This window comes from Peromyscus maniculatus, chromosome 3 (assembly GCF_049852395.1).
Source record: "Peromyscus maniculatus bairdii isolate BWxNUB_F1_BW_parent chromosome 3, HU_Pman_BW_mat_3.1, whole genome shotgun sequence".
Classification (NCBI taxonomy): Eukaryota; Metazoa; Chordata; class Mammalia; order Rodentia; family Cricetidae; genus Peromyscus; species Peromyscus maniculatus.
The window spans coordinates 8963207-8982136 of NC_134854.1; the positions used below are offsets into that span (position 1 = coordinate 8963207).

The window sequence follows — 18930 nt, forward strand, 5'->3', positions numbered from 1 at the left end:
TCACTCATATGTGAAGAGTTTTGGAACCATTTGAAAATGTTTGTAAAATCACTATGTTAGTCACATTTATTGTCTTCTTTCTGCCTGTTCTCTCTGAATGATAAAACCCATAAAACTAGCTGAGAAGTTTCAAAAGAAATAAATGGCTATGGAGGAGCCCCAAAGAGACAACAAGTGGTGGCAGTGGTAGCTACTGCTATGGCAAGTGAAGAATGTGAAACACATCTCTACAATAAGACACCAAGAAAGGAAGGCTTGACACTCTTGAGCGGGAGCTAGTGCTAGGCTAGAATTTCTTCAGTAATCTCGCCAATAGATATATAAATGTAATACAAAATTTAAAATACCCAATTTTTTCTTTAAAAATTAAACTAGATTTGTAGGGTTGGCTTTGAATAGAGGAGAGAGTTTTGAGGATGATAAGAGAATTTTGCAAATCACAAATTGAGTAGAAAAGATGGTAGAAATAAGGATTTTTTTTTTCTTTTCAAGACAGGGTTTCTCTGTATAGCTTTGGTGCCTTTACTGGAACTCACTCTGTAGCCCAGGCTGGCCTCAAACTCACAGAGATCTGCCTGCCTTTGCCTTCCGAGTGCTGGGATTAAAGGCATGCACCACCACCACCCAGCTAGGATTTGCTATATATATATATAGAGAGAGAGAGAGAGAGAAAAATACATTACATCCCAATTGCAGTTTTCCCTCTGTCCAGCCCTACCTCCCCTCTCTCCCAGATCAACTCCTCTGTTTCCTTTAAAAACAAAAACAAATAAACACACAAAAAAAGGACTTTCAAGGATATCCACCAAACATGTCCTAACAAGATACAATAAGACCAGGCACAAATGCTCATATCAAAGCTGGACATGGGAACCCACTAGGAGAAAAAGGGTCCCAAGTGCATACAAAAGAGTCAGTGACAACTCCAGATCCCATTGTTGGGAGTCCTATAAGAACACCACACTACACAACCATAAGGTAGATGCAGAGGACCTAGGTCAGACCCACACAGGGTCCGTGTTTGCTGCTTCAGTTCCCGGGAGCCCTTATGAGCCCAGCTTAGTTGACTCTGTGGGCCTTGTTCTCCTGATGTCCTTGAACCCTCTGGTCTCTCCTACAGGGGTTCCCTTGACTCCACCTAGTGTTTAGCTGTGAGTCTATGCATTTGCTCCTATCAGTTGCTTGGATGATGATGGCCTTCTGATGACAACTGGATTAAGCACCAGTCTATGAGTATTTATCCTGGGTCTCTGGGCTATCCAGCCTCTGGTTCCTGGCCATTCGGGCAGCGTCAGGAGTGGACTCCCTCTCCCAGCATGAGCCTCAGGTTGGACCAGTCATTTGTTGGCCACTCCCACATGGTTTGTGCTACCATTGCTCCAGCGAGTCTTACAGGCAGAAGAGGTTGTAGGTCAAAGATTTTGTGGCTGGGTTGGTGTCCCAGCTTTGAGCCTTGCCTGATTATAGAAGACGGTCAGTTCAGGCTCTGTATCCCTTCCATTATTCAGAGACTTTGCTAGGGTCACTCTAGTAGATTTCAGGGAATTTCCACAGTACTGGGTTTCTGCATCTACCCCAAAGGCCCACCAACTCCAATTTAACATGCTGGCTTGTCTGTGCCTGGCCTGGGATCGTGGCCCCTGGGTGGGACATCACACCACAAGAAGAGTAAGCTCTTGATCATTTTACAGTGGAGGGCTGGGGAAAGAGTTTTGGGACAGAGGATGAAGAAACAAACTATTAGAGAGACCTGGCTATGACCCATAAGCCAAAGGCAGAGTATACACTGGAGAAACTCTGAGAATTCCGGGAAGGAAGCCAGAATTATGCAGCTGAATTGGAGACTCAGAGAATAACTGCCTTCGAATGGAGCTAGAGACTATCAAGAAGTCTGAAATGCAGCATTCATTTGGCACCAGCATATCTTGGCCTTGCAGGATGACCTGGATCAGAAGAAAGCCATTGAAGAGCAACTGAAGAAATACATCCGGGAATTGGAAGAAGCCAGTGATAGCCTAGAGAGAGCCAAACGGCCATAGTCATGTCCCTGGAAGACTTTAAACAGCGCTTGAACCAAGTCATCGAAAGAAATGCCTTCCTGGAGAGAGGGCTGGGCAAAGAGAAGAATCTTTAGAATCAGTCCGGAGGCTGAAGGATGAAGCCAGAGGCCTGTGGCAGGAATTGTCTGTACAGCAGAAGCAAGACAAGCTCCAAGCACCTGTGCTGGGCTCGGGGAAGCTGGGCGGACAGACATGGCTGCGCAGGCCGCAGGTCCTGTGCCATCCTCTCCCATAACTCACTGGGGACGTGTGGGTCCAGACAGCTCCAATAGTGGGACCCCACTCACACCTGCACCCCGGAAATCAGGCCTAAACATTGTTGGTTACCTGCTTTGGAACGTTGGGGCCCTGGGTCCTCCTGCATGAACTTCATGTGTGATCGTTACCCAAGCCAGCCAAGTGGGCCAGCCTCAGGGTGAGGAACCAAGAACAGAGATGGTGCTGACAAACGGCCAAGCAGCACCAGTGTGGGAGATGAGGGAGACAAAATCGACACTCCCTGAGGTTTGTCCTCGCTCTTGACATTCACTCTTAGAAGCCTGAGGGCCCTGGGCTAGCCTCTGGGATACTGCTGTCTCCTCCGTTGAATATGGTTTGCTCTGTCTGAGGTCAGGGAAACGCTTGGAGTTGGGAAGCCAGCCTCACAGTTCTCATCACCAGAGCAGCCGTCCACCCAGGGTGGGGTCAACCTTTTGCTTTAGGTCCAATGGGAACTGCGCCCTCACCTTTCTATTCAGCTTTTGGTGGTTGTATTTTCAAGTTGGTTTGAGAAATAAGAGCCAGCCTCACCAGCATCCACTGTGTGCTGTGCAGCCCAAGCTGACTAAGACGGTTGGTTGTAGACTCGGCATCATCCCGGTAATGCGGCCCAGTCCCTGGCAGTGCATGTCATGGAAATGAACTGGTCCTCTGAGGCAGTTCTAAAGTATGGAAGATGGGGCCGTCCTGTCATTGGCTACCTAGAGTTCTAATGGCTTCCAGACGTGTTTTAAATATCCATAATCTTCAGCGGGGATTAGAACCCAGCTCGGGGGCTCTCCTCTGCAGCCTTCCAGCTGGAGCTGTCTTCTGGAACATTCTCTCAGTGCTTTTACAGCACGGTTAAATTGTGTCTAGGACTGGAAGATTACAGAGGTGTAAGGCTATTTTAAACTATGGTCATGTACGTTGGCACTTTTCTTTTCTTTTGTATTCTTGAGACAGGGTTTCTCTGTGTAACCCTGCCTGACCTGAAACTTGCTATGTAGAATAGGCTGGCCTTGAACTTAGAGATCTGCCTGACTCTGCCTCCCAAGTGCTGGGATCAAAGTCATGTACCACCACTGCCCAGCCCTTTGACACTTTTAATCTCTCATGAAGGCTTCTAGAGGTGTGTCTGGCTCTTAGGTCAGTGAGAGATTAGCCTCTGAAGATAAACCTTGACTCCTATCTTTATTTAATCCCCTTTCCTGGTGTTGGGGAGACATTTGCATCTGAACCCTGGGCAACTCAGAGTTGGAATGGCCTTTGTTATGCCATCTCTAAGAAGAGGACTTCATCCAGCCAGCAGGATTCATCCAGACACCGTAGAATAACCAAGGTGACCAAAGCATGAGATTGAGTTCTCCGGCAGAGGCTCCCTCAGGATGTGGAGAAATCAGCACACGATTGATCTGCAATTCCAGACTCTCTGATCTCTGGGGCGAAGTGCTGCCTCGCTCTGGTCCACTTGAGAAGGACACACCAGTTTCCAGAGCTTAGCATCCCTCACTCTGGTCCACATGAGAAGGACACACCAGTTTCCAGAGCTTAGCATCCCTCGCTGTGGTCCACTTGAGAAGGACACACCAGTTTCCAGAGTTTGGCATCCTTCACTTGGCTGCTAACTTATTTTCTAGTGGATGGCACAAGACTGGCCTTGAGTTGGACCTAGAACTTTCCAAACGCTACTGACATTCTCAGGGTGATTTTAAGCTGTGTGGCTATTTCCAGCTCAGACAGTCTAAGCTGGAAAAGGTGGACTTTGTTTTCTATAGAAATTATAAAATCTGGAGAAATGCCTGCTCTGCTGGTGTGTGTCTGTTCTTCATGTTTGTGCACGTGACCATGAAGTTCACCTTTTGTTTACCAAAGTAATCAAAGAACAGAGGTGGAGAAAGATAGTGGTTTCTCTGCAGGAAGTAAAAAAAAAATAAACATAATAGAGAAAGACTTTGTTATCTTTGAGGACTATATCACTGGGAACTGGAGAAAAAAATCTTTGTTACATAATATCAAAAACTATATATACTTGTGTGAAAGGCAGAACCAAAAGTAGTGAGGTCGATGCTTAGTGGAGGAGAATTCCAAGAAAAGTGTTAGTGGTGTAGCTTGGCTTTCTCTTTTTGCTACTTATAGTAAAAATGCGAGATGAGAGAGATAATTTCAGACAATAACTAGCAAGCAAACAGAAGCCAGCATTTGGTGATACTCAGCCTATCCTGCTATCAAACAATCCTACAACTAAAAAATTTACTATTGGAAATTCATGCTCTAAAGAAAAGCCCAAGTTCAGCTAGACATTCTTGTTGCACGAATCCTAAATGGTCTTTTAATAAAAACCCAGAGCCAGATATTGGGGTAAATGCTGAAAGATCAGAGAGACAAAGGAACAAGCCACAGCCACTTCTCACCTCACCAGCTCCACGAATCCTCTGATTGAATGCCTCTGAGTCCTTAGCCAAAAGGGCCTCTAGTTCCTGTCTCCTCACTCTTTGTATGCCTCTCTCTGCCCAGCCATTTCACTTCCTATCTCAACCTTCCTAGTGCTGGGATTAATGGAGTGTGTGCTTCCCAAATACTGAGGTTAAAGGTGTGTGCCACCACTGCCTGGCTCTGTTTCTCTCCTAGACTGGATCAATCTCATGTAGCTCAATTTGACCTCGAGCTCACAAGAGATCCAGATGGAGCTCTGCCTAAAGTGCTAAGATTAAAGGTATGTGCTACCACTGCCTGACCTCTGTGTTTAATTTAGTGGCTGGCTCTGTCCTCTGATCTTCAGGCAAATTTTATTCACCACACATTCTTTTGCTGAATGTGTCTGAATCATGACTCTACTTAACCATCTCAGCAAATGCAGAGAAAAAAAAAAAACAAAGAAAGATCATGAAGAATTCTCTTGTCTAATGGTCCAGATCCCTCATGATATATACAAGGAGCTCACAATATTTTAGAAATTGTTGTCCAAACAAAACCATTGTCAGCTTGATATAAAGGAGGCAGATGAAAAGGGAACTAGACCTTCCAAACTTCAAACATGTAATATATGGACTAATGGAATGCCTCTGCCACAATAGCAAATGTCAAATGTCATGGAAAACAAAGGCTAAAGTTTGATGCTCAGAAACTAGAATTTTAGTTTAGTGACTTACAGAGCTACTGTAGAGACCGAGGACAGATTCCTAAATCACAAACACTGAGAAGAACTCTCTCAGCTGGATTTTAAACTTGCCCGAGCTGGTTATGACCATATTCCTTCATTCTCTTCCTTTGGGGATGCAAATGCCTTCTTTGCCTGCCCCACCCATACATCTTCACAGCATGTAAATTGTGCTCTGCTTCACAGGTCCACTGATACCTAGCAATTTGTCTTCAGAAGCTAGAATCTTACATCTACATGAAGAGAACTATTTTACATTGTAAGATTTAGAATTCCTTGAGTTGAAGATAATTAATGGGTTAAGAGACTGAAGAAAGGGGAAATGTGCTTTGCACATGGCGCAGATGTACTTTAAACAGAACAGAGAGTGTGCTACGGTGGACTGAACAGTGAACTCCAAAAGCGATTCGTTCACATTTTAATTTCTGGAGCCTTTCAATGTAACCTAATTTGAAAAAGACCCTTTGCAGATTTGATTAATGATTTTGAAATATGATCATCTGTATTATCCAAGTGGGTCCTAAAATCACTGGCATGTATCCTGACCCTTATAAGAAATACATGGAAGAGAATCACATAAAAATAGGAGGTGATATTAAGACAGAGACCTAGTGGATGATACAGCCAGAATGCAACAACCACTCGAAGTTTGAGGCCAAGAAGGAAATATGCTCTCTAGCCTAATCTTGCTGACACACTTCAGACTTCTTGATATGAGAACTGTGAAAGTATGAATTTCTGTTGTCTTGAAAGCCTGTTCTAGCAACCCTAGAAAACTAACACGGTAATGACACTGAAAAAGATATGGATGGGTTCCTTGATGCAGTTTTGCAATAACCAGAATGTGCCAGGCCCTACACAAAAGAGAAATTCCCCTTTAAATAAGTTTACCACAATATTCTTGAACATACTTTTTATTGAATTCTAATATTAATTGATTTTCAAAGGACAATGATTCTCCACATACACCTGGAGAATATACAAAATATACACACACTCACATGCACACACACAAAGAGAGAGAGATAATAGATAGATAGATAGATAGATAGATAGATAGATAGATAGATAGATAGATAGATAGACAGATGATAGATTGATAAATAGGGGAGAGGGAGAGAGATTCTTCTCTTTGTTCCTAAACAAGGTTTGACAAAGCTGTTTTGGTATTGAAAAAATACATATAATATCCAAAGATGACTACTTTTAGTTTTACTTAACAAATATTTATTTAGCATTTTATGTGGGAGGAACTATACAGGGCCATAAGTAGGAGGGGTTACAAGAAAATGAAGACTATATAAGTACAAAGTAAGAAGCACACAAAGTATATATAAAAACATCAATAATAATAATAGAGCAAGAAGGCATGGATTTGAGAAGAGGATGTGGACACAGGGCTGCTGGAGATGGAGGAGGAGTGGATATGATAAAATACATTGTACTTGTGTGAAATTCTAAAAACAAACAATATGAATAATCTTAAAATTCTTGGGAGTCTTCATAGAAAAATCAGGCATTGACAAAGTGGAATTTTTTTTTAATGATGAGCTAGAATCTAAGTGGGCAATGGACAACTGTGTACTTCAATAAAAGGGACCATCCCAGGTGAGAGGAGCTGCCTGGACAAAGGAACAGAAATAGGAACATACTCATGGAAAAGCAATGATCTTTGACCAGAATCTTGGACTCTATATAGAAGAATGGGATAAAACTAGAAATTATAGTTTTCTGTATGTCACAGATACCACGCTGGCAGAGTCACACTTAAAGGAGTGGTGAGTGGAGAGCTATTAATTAGTGAAGTGCTTGAGATCTTGCGTGAGCTCTGGATTCATTGCTCTAGAAAGGGGCACCCGTGTAGAAAATATTGGAGGTCATCTGAGGAAGGTCCCACCTGGAGCACCACCAGAGCTTCCTTCTCTGGAAGTCCCCTTGACTTGAAAAGTTTTGAGAGGTGAAGGAAACTGATGTTTTGTTTTACATTATTTTATTTCTCCATCTATGATCAGAAGGATGAATTAGAGTGATGAATCTCTTAGCCTTTTGTAGGTTATTTGGAAAAATGATCCATAGTAGGATCACCAGTATAACTTAGAAAGTGTCCATATTTCTAAGATACATTCAAAGTCTCTAGTATCGGGATCAAGTGAGATGCATTGTTTATTATTCCTTTTATTTTTGAGATTATAATATAGTCATGTCATTTTTCCCTTCCCCTTCCTCCCTCCAAGGCCTGCCATATATGTCTTCTCGCTCTCTCTCAAACTGATGGCTTTTTTAAAAATTATTACATGTATATATGTGCATGCATGTACATGTATATACATACACATTCCTAAATATAAACTGCTCAGTCAGTATAATGTTACTTGTATGTATTTTCCCTGGGCTGACAATTTGGCACTGGATGAGCAGTGGGTGAGCTCTTCTCTGGGTAAGGCTTTAACAGGTGCCCAGCTGGCTGTGATAGACTCAACTCAGAGAACTGCTGATCTAGTGATTACAGTGAATTTTGCTTTTGACTTTCCATCACCATGTGAAACAGGCAGAACTGAAGCAGTTATGTCGACACATGTGTGGACAGACAGACAGAGAGGCAGGCAGACACACACACACACACACACACACACACACACACACACACATACACACACACGAAAATGTCTTTTTAAAACTCCAAAACTTGACCAATTCTCCAATTCTTGAATCATTCCCTGCAGTCTGTGTCAGTTACCAGTTTACATCAAGTTCAGGAATGACCTCAGCAGCAGTTCATCAGGACTCCACTTACCCTGGAGAAAGATGTCTCTTTTTACATTATTCTTTACATTAGCCAGATCACTTGAGGGACACTGGTGACATATAGTCACGGTGCCAAAAGCTCCTGATGGGTTCCCACAGGGTAGGATAAACAGTCATCGTCTCTAACCTTAAAGCAAGCACCTGCCACAGCAGCCAGAGCAGCATCTGTTTTGTGTCTATCTGAAAATGGGCCAGGGTTTTCCTCACATATCAGTCAGTCTTTCCAGGAAGGACTTTGAGAAATGACAGTAACTGGCACAGCTCTGGGATTGGCAGGATCTGCTGCTTGTCAGAGCTTATGAGGGTCTGCCATCTTTTTGTTTGGTAAAACATCTGCCATGACTGTGTTCTAAAAAATGTGATTGATTTCTGACAATCTGGTTTTCTTCTTCAGACATACCACACATTCATTCCTAGTTAGGAAAATAATCTTTCATAATCTAATATTAAACTGACAAATCAATTATGCTTCCTGATTACTGTTTAACAAGGATGGCATGAAGATTAACAAATGTTCTTAGACAAAGCTATCATTTTTATTTTTCTGACATTTTGAACCTACCCACTGAATAGTTATACAAGTCTCATGTACTATCTATATGCTACCATTTATCCCCAAGTAAGCACCCACAGCACCTACATAAATAGCTCTTTTTCCTTAGACTTGGCAGTGTACATTTACGGTTTGGGATCTCCAAGTTCTCTGTCTCCTCCATCTTGTTTCTGCACACTCTCTTCTTTTAGAGAGCTCCTCCTTCTCCACTCTATGGGTTTGAGTAGAACTTGTCCAAGAGGGGCTTCTCCCTTCTTCCCAAAGTTGTCCACCACATTGCTTTGCCTCATCAACAGACCAGCTGCTGACCTGGAAAGGCACAGTCAGAACTTCTTCCTAGAGCTATTTTGAACTGGAGCTGAATGACTTAGGTGAGCCTTGATGGGAACATGCAGAGGAGGCCTCTCCTCTCTGACAATGAAACTAAGAATGGGATTTCAGAAAGGCTGGCAGCCAACCAGGCACATAGAAAATACAGAAGAGGGGGCATTTCAGAAGCTTCAGTTCTAAGAGCCACCCTAATGAAACCACTGACTGTGGTTATTGTGCACCCCAATAAACTTATCTGGGGGTCAGAGAACAGAACAGCCACTATATTAAACATAGAGGTTAGGCAGTGGTAGCACACATCTTTAATCCTAGAATTCCAGAGGCAGAGATCCATGTGGATCTCCGTGAGTTCAAGGCCACACTGGAAACAGCCAGGCATGGTGACACACGCCTTTAATCCCAGGAAGTGATGGCAGGAAGCAGAAAAGTATATTAGGCGTGAGGACCAGGAACTAGAGGATTTTTAAGCTTTTAGGCTTTTAACAGCAGTTCAGCTGAGATCCATTTGGATGAGGACTCAGAGGCTTCCAGTTTGAGGAAACAGGATTGGCTGAGAAGTTGGTGAGGTGAGGTTAGCTGTGGCTTGTTCTGCTTCTCTGATCTTTCAGCTTTCACCCTAATACCTGGCTCCATGTTTTTTATTTAATAAGACCTTTTAAGATTCACCTTACTGGGCAGGCAGTGGTGGTGCACACCTTTAATCCCAGCACTCGGGAGGCAGAACCAGGCGGATCTCTGTGAGTTCGAGGCCAGCCTGGACTACCAAGTGAGTTCCAGGAAAAGGCGCAAAGCTACACAGAAAAACCCTGTCTCGAAAAACCAAAAAAAAAAAAAAAAAAAAAAAAAAAGATTCACCTTACAATTGGTACCCAACATGAGGCATTAAGCACTTGAAATGTGACTAGTCCATATTAAATTGCTCTGTAGATGTAAAGTAATGCAAGAGTTCAAAGGGAGTAGAAAACAAAAATGAAATTAAGTCAGTAATGATTTTCATAATTAATACATTATATATTTTGAATGTTCATCTAAATAATAAGCATATTAAGTTAATTTTATCTATTTCCCTTTTTAATTTTTTTAAAATATTTCAAAGTATAATATAATTACATCATTTTCCCCTTCCCTATTATCTCTCTGCACCCTTCCACATACCCAACCTTGTTCTCTTTCAAATTCATGGCCTATTTTTCTTTATAAAAATACAACCTGCTCAGTCCATACAGTCCCAGTGGCATGTATGTGTTTTCAGATCTGACTATATTCTATCACTGTCCATGCTTTGTATTTCATAGGACAACTCATTGCTCCAAAATCCAGTTAACTGTAGCCAGAATGGAGAAGTCATATCCTTTCATTGTCCCCAAGGGACTTCTGTTGACAAAGGACACAGTCCTTTCTCCAAATGGCCAAGCAAGCTGTGAGTATCTAGAGCAGAACTAAAGCTTAATTCTTATCATCATTACTGACTATGTAGGGACAGACATCAATGCCAAAGGCACACAGCTAGACTCCCTTATAGTGAGTTTTTTTTTAACAAGTTATCTCCAATATGAGCTGGCATGTGAGAGGAAGGTATGTCTCTGAAACTCTATATGCTCTTTCTCCCAGCTGACAAGGCTGCAGAAGCTCTAAGGACAACATTGGACACTTGGTGTTGAGGACAGTCTTCTTAAGCTGTGATGGATAAATGAATTTCTACCTTGATGAGCCTTTGTATACTTGGTTCTAATTACTAACTCTGCCTAACTGACATAGCTTATTAGACAGATCTTCTCAAAAGTCCCTGAGGACCAAAAGGACATAGGACAAAGGAAATCAGAAAATGCCAATCAGGTGGACCTAACTGAATCTAAGGATCATCCATAGGAAAATGTGCACAGCAGTACCATGCTTCCTTATCTAGTAAGACGGGATAGTGTCTTTTTGTTCTTCCCTGATCTCCTTCCCCCTCTATGTAATAATCTTTTTAAAATGGGAGGTTTTCATTAAACAATGCAGGTATCTGTTAAAAACTTGATTTTCAGGTATATCTATAATTTCTGGAAGATTTTAGAACTTTAACAGTAGATTGAGTAAGAAATGTATGTCCTTATCCGTGGACACATTCAAATCCTTGAGGGTCCATATAGAAGAAAAAAAAAGTAAATGGAGGGGAATACTTTCCCGCTCTTCTTGAGATGAGATAGCCATTATTTTCTGACCTTGAATATCAGAGTTTCTGGTTCATGAACTCTGAAACACTGATGGTTCCCCTGGTCATATACAGGGGGGAAAAGTAAAGGGAGGGGAATCCTTTTCCTGCTCTTCTTGAGATGAAATATCCATCATTTTCTGACCTTGAGTATCAGAGTTTCTGGTTCATGAACCTTCAAACACTGATGGTTCCCCTGGTCTTGTTCTTAGGCATTTAGAGTCAGACTTAGGAACTCAAGTTCATTGAAGGAATTACATTTATATTAAGGATCTGTAGAGCCAGGCATGTTGATGTATAAATATACTCCAAATACTTGGAAAGATGACATAGATGAATCTCAAGTTAGAGGCCATTCTGACCTATGTGATAAAACTGTCTCAAAACAAAACCAAAAATTACTCTGCATTACTTTTTGATCATGGCTGACTACAGAATTGTGATTGTGGAGAGATGGAAATAGTAGATCACATGTTAAAATTATACTGCATTGGCTTAGTCCTTTTATTAGCCACACATCATACTTTCTTTCTTCTATTCAACTCTAGTCAAGTAGAGTCTGCTCACCTCTATTCTATTCTGTTCTTTCTTGTTTTTTGAGATAATTTCATATTTACAGTGCTGGCTAGTCTGGAACTCACTATTGGGTCATGTCAGCCTCAAACTTACAAGCAGATGTTATGCCTTGATCTCATGCATGCTAAAATTACCTTTAGTGTATGATCCAACCATCTCAGAACTATATTTATCCCTTTTAAGGACCATACATATACTAATACAATCACCTTCCACTTGGCCTTGCCTCTTAAGGTGCCACCTCAGTATCACTACACTGAGGATCAAGTTTTCTATGCATGAACATGGAACAATACACTCAATCAAACCATCCAAACTCAGATTATAAGATAAACGCAAATAAAGACAAACCTAAACAAAGCAAACCGAAATCCAAAGAAAAAGAAAAACTAATTCTTAAGGTTGCCATGGGAAATACATATAAAATGCAAACAATCACATATTTATCACTAGAATATAGCTAGAAGACAGTGAAATTTCTTAAAAATGAAAAACAAAAGGACAAGTCAACCAAGAATTTGATAGCCAATGAAAACACTCATTACAAGTAAAGGTTAAATAAGCTTGTTCTCATTCATAGAAGAACTACGAGGATCCATTGTATGTCTACCTGTTCTGAAAGAAATGCTAAAGTTATTAAGCCTGAACATAAAAAGAAATAAATTTGTTCCTTCAGGAATGAGGGCAGAGTATCAGAAATAGTGTGAGTGCAATAACTAATAATAGATTGTGTTTCTTAAAATAATTAAGATATCTTAGAACAAAAAACTCATTATCTGGAGCATCATCAGTATATGGACATGTAGTATATGCTACAATTTTACTTTACAGTGGTTTAATATATGCATTATGGTAAGTCTTCTGTGTTTTACTAGAATGACAAAATATTAGCTCTTTGTAAAGAAAGGCAAACTGTGTATTAAAATTTCTAGAGCACCTTGTAATCAATGCACAGAAAAGTAGTCCCAAAGCAATAATTACATTGTGCTGGAATGTTCAAAATAAGTGAATAAATAAAACTTACCATAATTCAAAAGAATGCAGGACATGAAAAGTAAAAAAATATATATACAGAAATGAAAATTTACTTTTAAGTTGGTGTTTGATCTAAATTCATCCATCATACTAATTATATTAAGTATAAATGACATGCAGACACTAAGAGGTAGAGACTGTTGTGTTGAGTATGTTTGTAAAAAGACTCAGTATATGCTATCTATGGAAAATTTGCTTTAAATATAATTATATGTATAGCTTAATGGCAAAATGATGGAAAGATGATATATATGAAACTTAATCTATGTAAAAACTAATCAAGAGAAAGAAAGGTTCAGTATTTTGTTAATATTAGAATGCAGATTTCAGAATAAGACAATAACAAATACAAATATAGTACATCCTAATAATAGAAGACTTAACTTATCAACAGTCATAACCATCTCACAAGTCTATACTTAAAAATAGTCACAAAGTATATAAAGCAAATACCGATGGAGCTGGCAGGAAAAACAGATCATTCCAAAATTCTTCTTCAAAACGTCAGCACTCGCTCTCAGTATTTGCTAAAACAAGTAGATGCAAAATTACAAAGCATATGGGAGACATGAACACTATCAGCCAACCTGACTTAATTGACATTTAAAGGTTGCTTCAGCCAAAAACAGCAGAACATGCATTATCTTTAAAGTGCACATGAAATATTCAAAAGAACACATCCATAATACATAATACAAACCTTAACAGATTTAAAGTAAATGAAGTCATGCAAAGCATGAAACTAGAATAAAGATTCATTACTGCAAAAATATTTTTGAAATCTCAAAATATTAAAAAATTAACATATTTCTAAATAAACCTGTTGCAAAATAAGATGTCTCAAGGTAAATTTTAAAATATTTGAACTGATTTTTTTTTAAAAAATTATGCTTCAAAACTGATGACTTATATTAAGGTTTTCCTCAAAGGAAATTTTAGGGCAATAAAAGTTTATTTTATAAAATAAAAAAAATCTCAAACCAATAATCTAGGCTTTTATCTTAGGGAATTCATAAAAGCCAATTAAGTACAAGCTTATAGAACAAAATCAATGATAAAGATAAAATTATGAACCAATAAAATCTTTTAAAGAAGAACAATAGAGTAAATCAATAGGAACAAAAATTACTGTTTAACTAGATACAGCTGCAGAGCTCTGGAAAGCCTGGCCAAGAAAAAGAGAGGACATGTAAATCCAGTATCTTAAGTGAGAAGACATCTCTATGAAAAATACACTAACAGAATAGAAGAGTGACTCCATGCTTATGTATTTTCAACTTAGGTGAAATGAATCATTTTATTTTTTGTTTTGTTTTGTTGCTGTTGGTTGGTTGGTTTGTTTTGTTTAAGACAAAGTCTTTCTACAAAGTCCTGGCTGTCCTGAATCTATGTAGACCAGGCTGGACTCAAACTCACAATTATCTACCTGCCTCTGCCTCTGCCTCTGAAGTGCTGGAATTAAAGGTATGTGCCACCATGCCTGGTTGACATAGAGCAGTTTTTTGAGAGACGAATGGTAGCTAAGGTTACCTAGCAGAGACTAGCCCAGGCTGTCTTATGTTTCTTAGATAACTGTGATACATAGTTGTCTCAATCACTGTTCTATTGCTGTTAAGAGACACCCTGACCACAGAAACTCTTATAAAGGAAGATAGTTCATTGTGTCTGGCTTACAGTATCAGTGGTTTAGTCCATTATCCACATGGCATGGCAGCACACAGGCTGAATTGGTAGCTGAGAGTTCTACATCTGGATAAGCAGGCAGCAGGAAGAGAGAGACGGTGGGTCCAGGTTGAGCATTTGAAACCCCAAAGCCCAACAGCACACTCCCTCCAACAAGGCCATGTGTCTTAATCCCTCAATTAGCGCCTAATGACCTAATGACCAAGTATTCAAATCCATGAGCCTTTGGGGGCCATCATTATTCAAACTACCTCAGTAGTTGACAAGATTCCAAGAAATAAATTTAAAAAATCAAATCCAGATTGTTTTCCCTAAGGGTGGGTTCACTAACATTTAAAAAGAGAAATTGCCAATTCCACGTGGTCTCTTCTAGAAGATGAAAGAGAAGTGCTTGTCAGATCATTTAATGGCAGCAAATGGCCCCTTCTGTGCAACCCTGTGATGCTACTCCTGGGTCTCTACCCAAGTGAAAAAAATAAGTGGCATTAGTGCAAAACCTCATGTATATGGAAGTTTCATTTATCATCATCACAACCAGTGAAAGCATTAGATATCCTGCCATTGGGCAATGGACGCATAAGTTGTGTTGATTTCATATAACAGACTTACAAATAAAAGGAAATGAATTCTCAGTACATTCAAGAACGTGACGAACCACAAACACATTGTACTAAGTCAAAATTAATTATTAAAAGCAGATCTGGATGGGATGGCACCCACCTATAATCCTGTGATTCAGGCGCGGAGACAGGAGGATGACAAGTTGAAGACCAGTGTGGATTACATGGGAGATAGGGGACAGACTGAGCTGTGTAAAGACGCCATGTCAGAAGTGACAGGAATGTGGGCATGTCTTATTGGAAAGAAAGAGAGGGGTGTGTAGAACAAAGTAGGGTGCGGGGAGAAAAGCAGAGATACAGGGATAGAGCGCGAAACAGAGATTTCCAGTGCACAAGAGAAAGACTGAGCTAGACCATAAAAAGTCACCACAGCCAAAAGACAGAGTAAGGTGCGGAAAGGCGCCAGCTAGAAAAACTGAATTTGATCCCCAGGACCCACAGATTAGAAATAGAAAACTGACTCATGCAAGTTGTCCCCTGATTCCACACAGAAGTTTAGAACACACACACACACACACACACACACACACACACACACACACACACACACACTTAATTAATAAATAATTAATTAATCAACTAATTAATGTAATGAGTTTTATTTAAAAATAATAACAACCATTAGGAAGGGGCAATTTTCTTAAATAAGGCCCCCAAATTAAAAATCATTACTAAGAAATAAGAATTAAGAAGATTAACAAACCCGACTTGCTTATAACTAGCAGTCTCATTTATCAAAGGACACCAACCGAGTTGTGAAAATGCCAAGCACAAACTGTGAAAGATATTTTCAGGACCTACAGTCTGAAAATGATTATGATCCAGAGCACATATGCTTTTTAAGTTCTTCATAGCATGATAAGTAAACGGCAAGCAACCAATTGGAAATGAGCGAAAATGTATGCATATTTCATTGCGAAGCATCTCTGATCAGAAAAGAACAAGACTACCAGATATTTCTCTGTGTGAGATACTTGTATACTATTTGTACATAATACATAAAATATACCTATGTTATTTATGGAGAAAAGCTTCAAATGAAAACCTAAGAAATCCAATTAAACCCTGGCATCTGTGTGCTCTCTCCCTTCTTCTCCTCCCTCTACCTCCCTTTCAAACATACACACACACACACACACACACACACAGAGAGAGAGAGAGAGAGAGAGAGAGAGAGAGAGAGAGAGAGAGAGAGAGACTATGTTTCCTTTAGTGTTGAATGCATGTATTAACTTTATTTTATTTTTGATTTATTTTTAATGGAGGGAAAGATTTCCGTTGCTTTTCTATTACTACAGACTAAGGGGAAAGATTAGCTAGTGATAAATGAGTATGAGATTCTGTTTATAGGATGGATTATTTATCCAAAATAGCTAAAAAGTCTTTCAGCTTTGTTTTTGAGTCAGTGTTGGAACTAAATATTCAGATTTGACTTTCCTTTCTCTTTTTGAACAGAGATTCATACCTTAAGGCAGAGGAAGGCAGAGGAGGCATGTCATCATTTTTATAAGCATTTATTGGGAAGTTGCCAGGCCTGTACCATGAACTTTCTGTGGAAGCATGGAGAGGTTTGAGAGCACATATGGGTAGTGAGAGTCCACAGCAGCTCAAACTCCATCTCCAGGCACTTCTCGGTCATTCTACATTCATCTAAAAATGACAATAACATCTTCAACTGAGCTTGCCATTTTTAAAATCAAGCAGAACTTTTTAAAGATCCATGAAACTAAAATGTGCACAGGTCTGAAGTTTTCCTCCTTTGTGCTATTTTTGGAGGAGAAAAATGCTATTATTCAGTTTTGACGATGAACCTGCTACGCTTAGCGTTGCTTGTTGCTTTCACTGTCAAGGTTCACAGTGGCCATGTTTGCATTACCTGCATTTGAGCCTGAACTGAAACTCTGCAGACCAAGGCTGCAGTTCTAAATTCTGTGAGGACAATGCCAAAGCTGTCAAAACCCTTTCTGAGCCTTCCTCCTTGTTTAGTGTGACAAATTACCAGACAACTGCTTCCAGGGTTGAATTAGCATTTAGATAGATCACCTCACCTCACCTTTAACTTAACCCTTGCAGTGGGGCTTAGCTATAACGTACAAAAGCAATCGTGATACCTCTAAAATGTCCTTGGTCTGCTGCAGTTTATCTTCATGCTGTACTAATGGCTTAAACAATTCCAAATATTTATATGAATCACAAAATGCAATATATATCGATATATATATAGAGATGCTTTGAGGCAGAGAACTAAACACGATGGCTCCTGAGCCAAATTGGAACACAGCTATGCACATTTGTTCTGCATATTGTCTACTGCTGCTCCCATGTCACAATAGTGCAACTGAATAACTGCAAGAGAGACTATAACACAGCTGCAATGTCTGAAAATGAAATTTAAATTCTCCCCCCAAAAAGGGTTTGCCCCTCTCCCCTCAGGGCTCTGGAACCTCTGCAGAAGAGGAGATGGAAAGATGGTAACAGCCAGTGCAGTGGGAGGAACTAAAGGATTGCCTTCCGCACAGAAGAGGGCTGACAACCTTTGAACTCACAGAGACTGCACACTGCATGCACAGGACCTGCACAGATCTAAGCCAGATGAGGTCCCAGCACTGAGAAGGGGGAGGGAACACGAGTTCCCATTCTTAACCGGGAGTCTATCTCCAGTTGGCAACAGCTTGCAAAGGTAAAGTCAGTTTTCTCCAACAGAGGCTTACTGGTTATACAACCCACACTTAAGTGCAGGCCCCACGCCGAGCAGTGGATAGGCAACACAAAACAGGATGCACTGGTACTGTATTTTGAGATGTTTTTTGTCTGGGCTATTTTTTTCATACTGGCCTTTTGCTTATATATTATTTTTTTCCCAATTTTGTGTTTGGGGGATGTGTGTATGTGTGTGTGTGTGTGTGTGTGTGTGTGTGTGTGCGCGCGCACGCGCGCGTGTCTGTCTGTCTGTCTGTCTGTATGCATATATGCTTCTCTTGCTTTTTCTTTTTTTCCCCCTCTATTTGTTTATTTGCCTGATTCTTTTCTAAAGAGAGAAAGAAAGAAAGTATGTAGAGTTGGATGGGTGGAGAGGTGGGGAGGATCTAGAAGATGAGGAAGGGGAAACTGTGTTTAGAAATTTTGTATGCCAAAAAAAAATCTATTTTCAATGTAAAAAGAAGAAAGAAACAAAAAGGTTTGCTGTACCTGGAGTTTTCTCCTGTCCTGCCTGGCCCATGGTCAGGACAAATCTCTCTCACCCTCCAGTTCCACGGCCGCTCAGACCCAACCAAGTAAACACACAGAGACTTATATTGCTTACAACTGTGTGGCCTTACCGGTACTTTACATCCTGCTCCTCATCCTGGCGGCTGGCAGCATCTCCTGACTCAGCCTTTCTGTTCCCAGAATTCTCTTCTCTGCTTGTCCCGCCTATACTTCCTGCCTGGCTATTGGCCAATCAGCATTTTGCTTATACAGAGTGATATCCACAGCAGTTTGCCAAGACAGATTTTGTGAAATTTCTTCATTTTTTTTGGTTTTCTTGTGTTTCTCGATACCATGTTTGGGAAGTAGAAGAACTGTCCCTACTCTTTCATTCTCTTTGGAGCATTCAACCCTTTCAAATGACTTGTTAAAACTCACAAGCTAGAATTGCTCTCACTTGCTAGAAGTCTGTCTGCCTAACAAAGCAC

The 18930-nt window shown here is 40.3% G+C and overlaps 1 pseudogene; it reads left to right on the top strand.

Moving 5' to 3' along the window:
• The first annotated feature begins 2041 nt into the window (after positions 1 to 2041).
• LOC102925945 (nuclear distribution protein nudE homolog 1-like) lies at positions 2042 to 2761 on the top strand (annotated as a pseudogene).
• The last annotated feature ends 16169 nt before the right edge of the window (positions 2762 to 18930 follow it).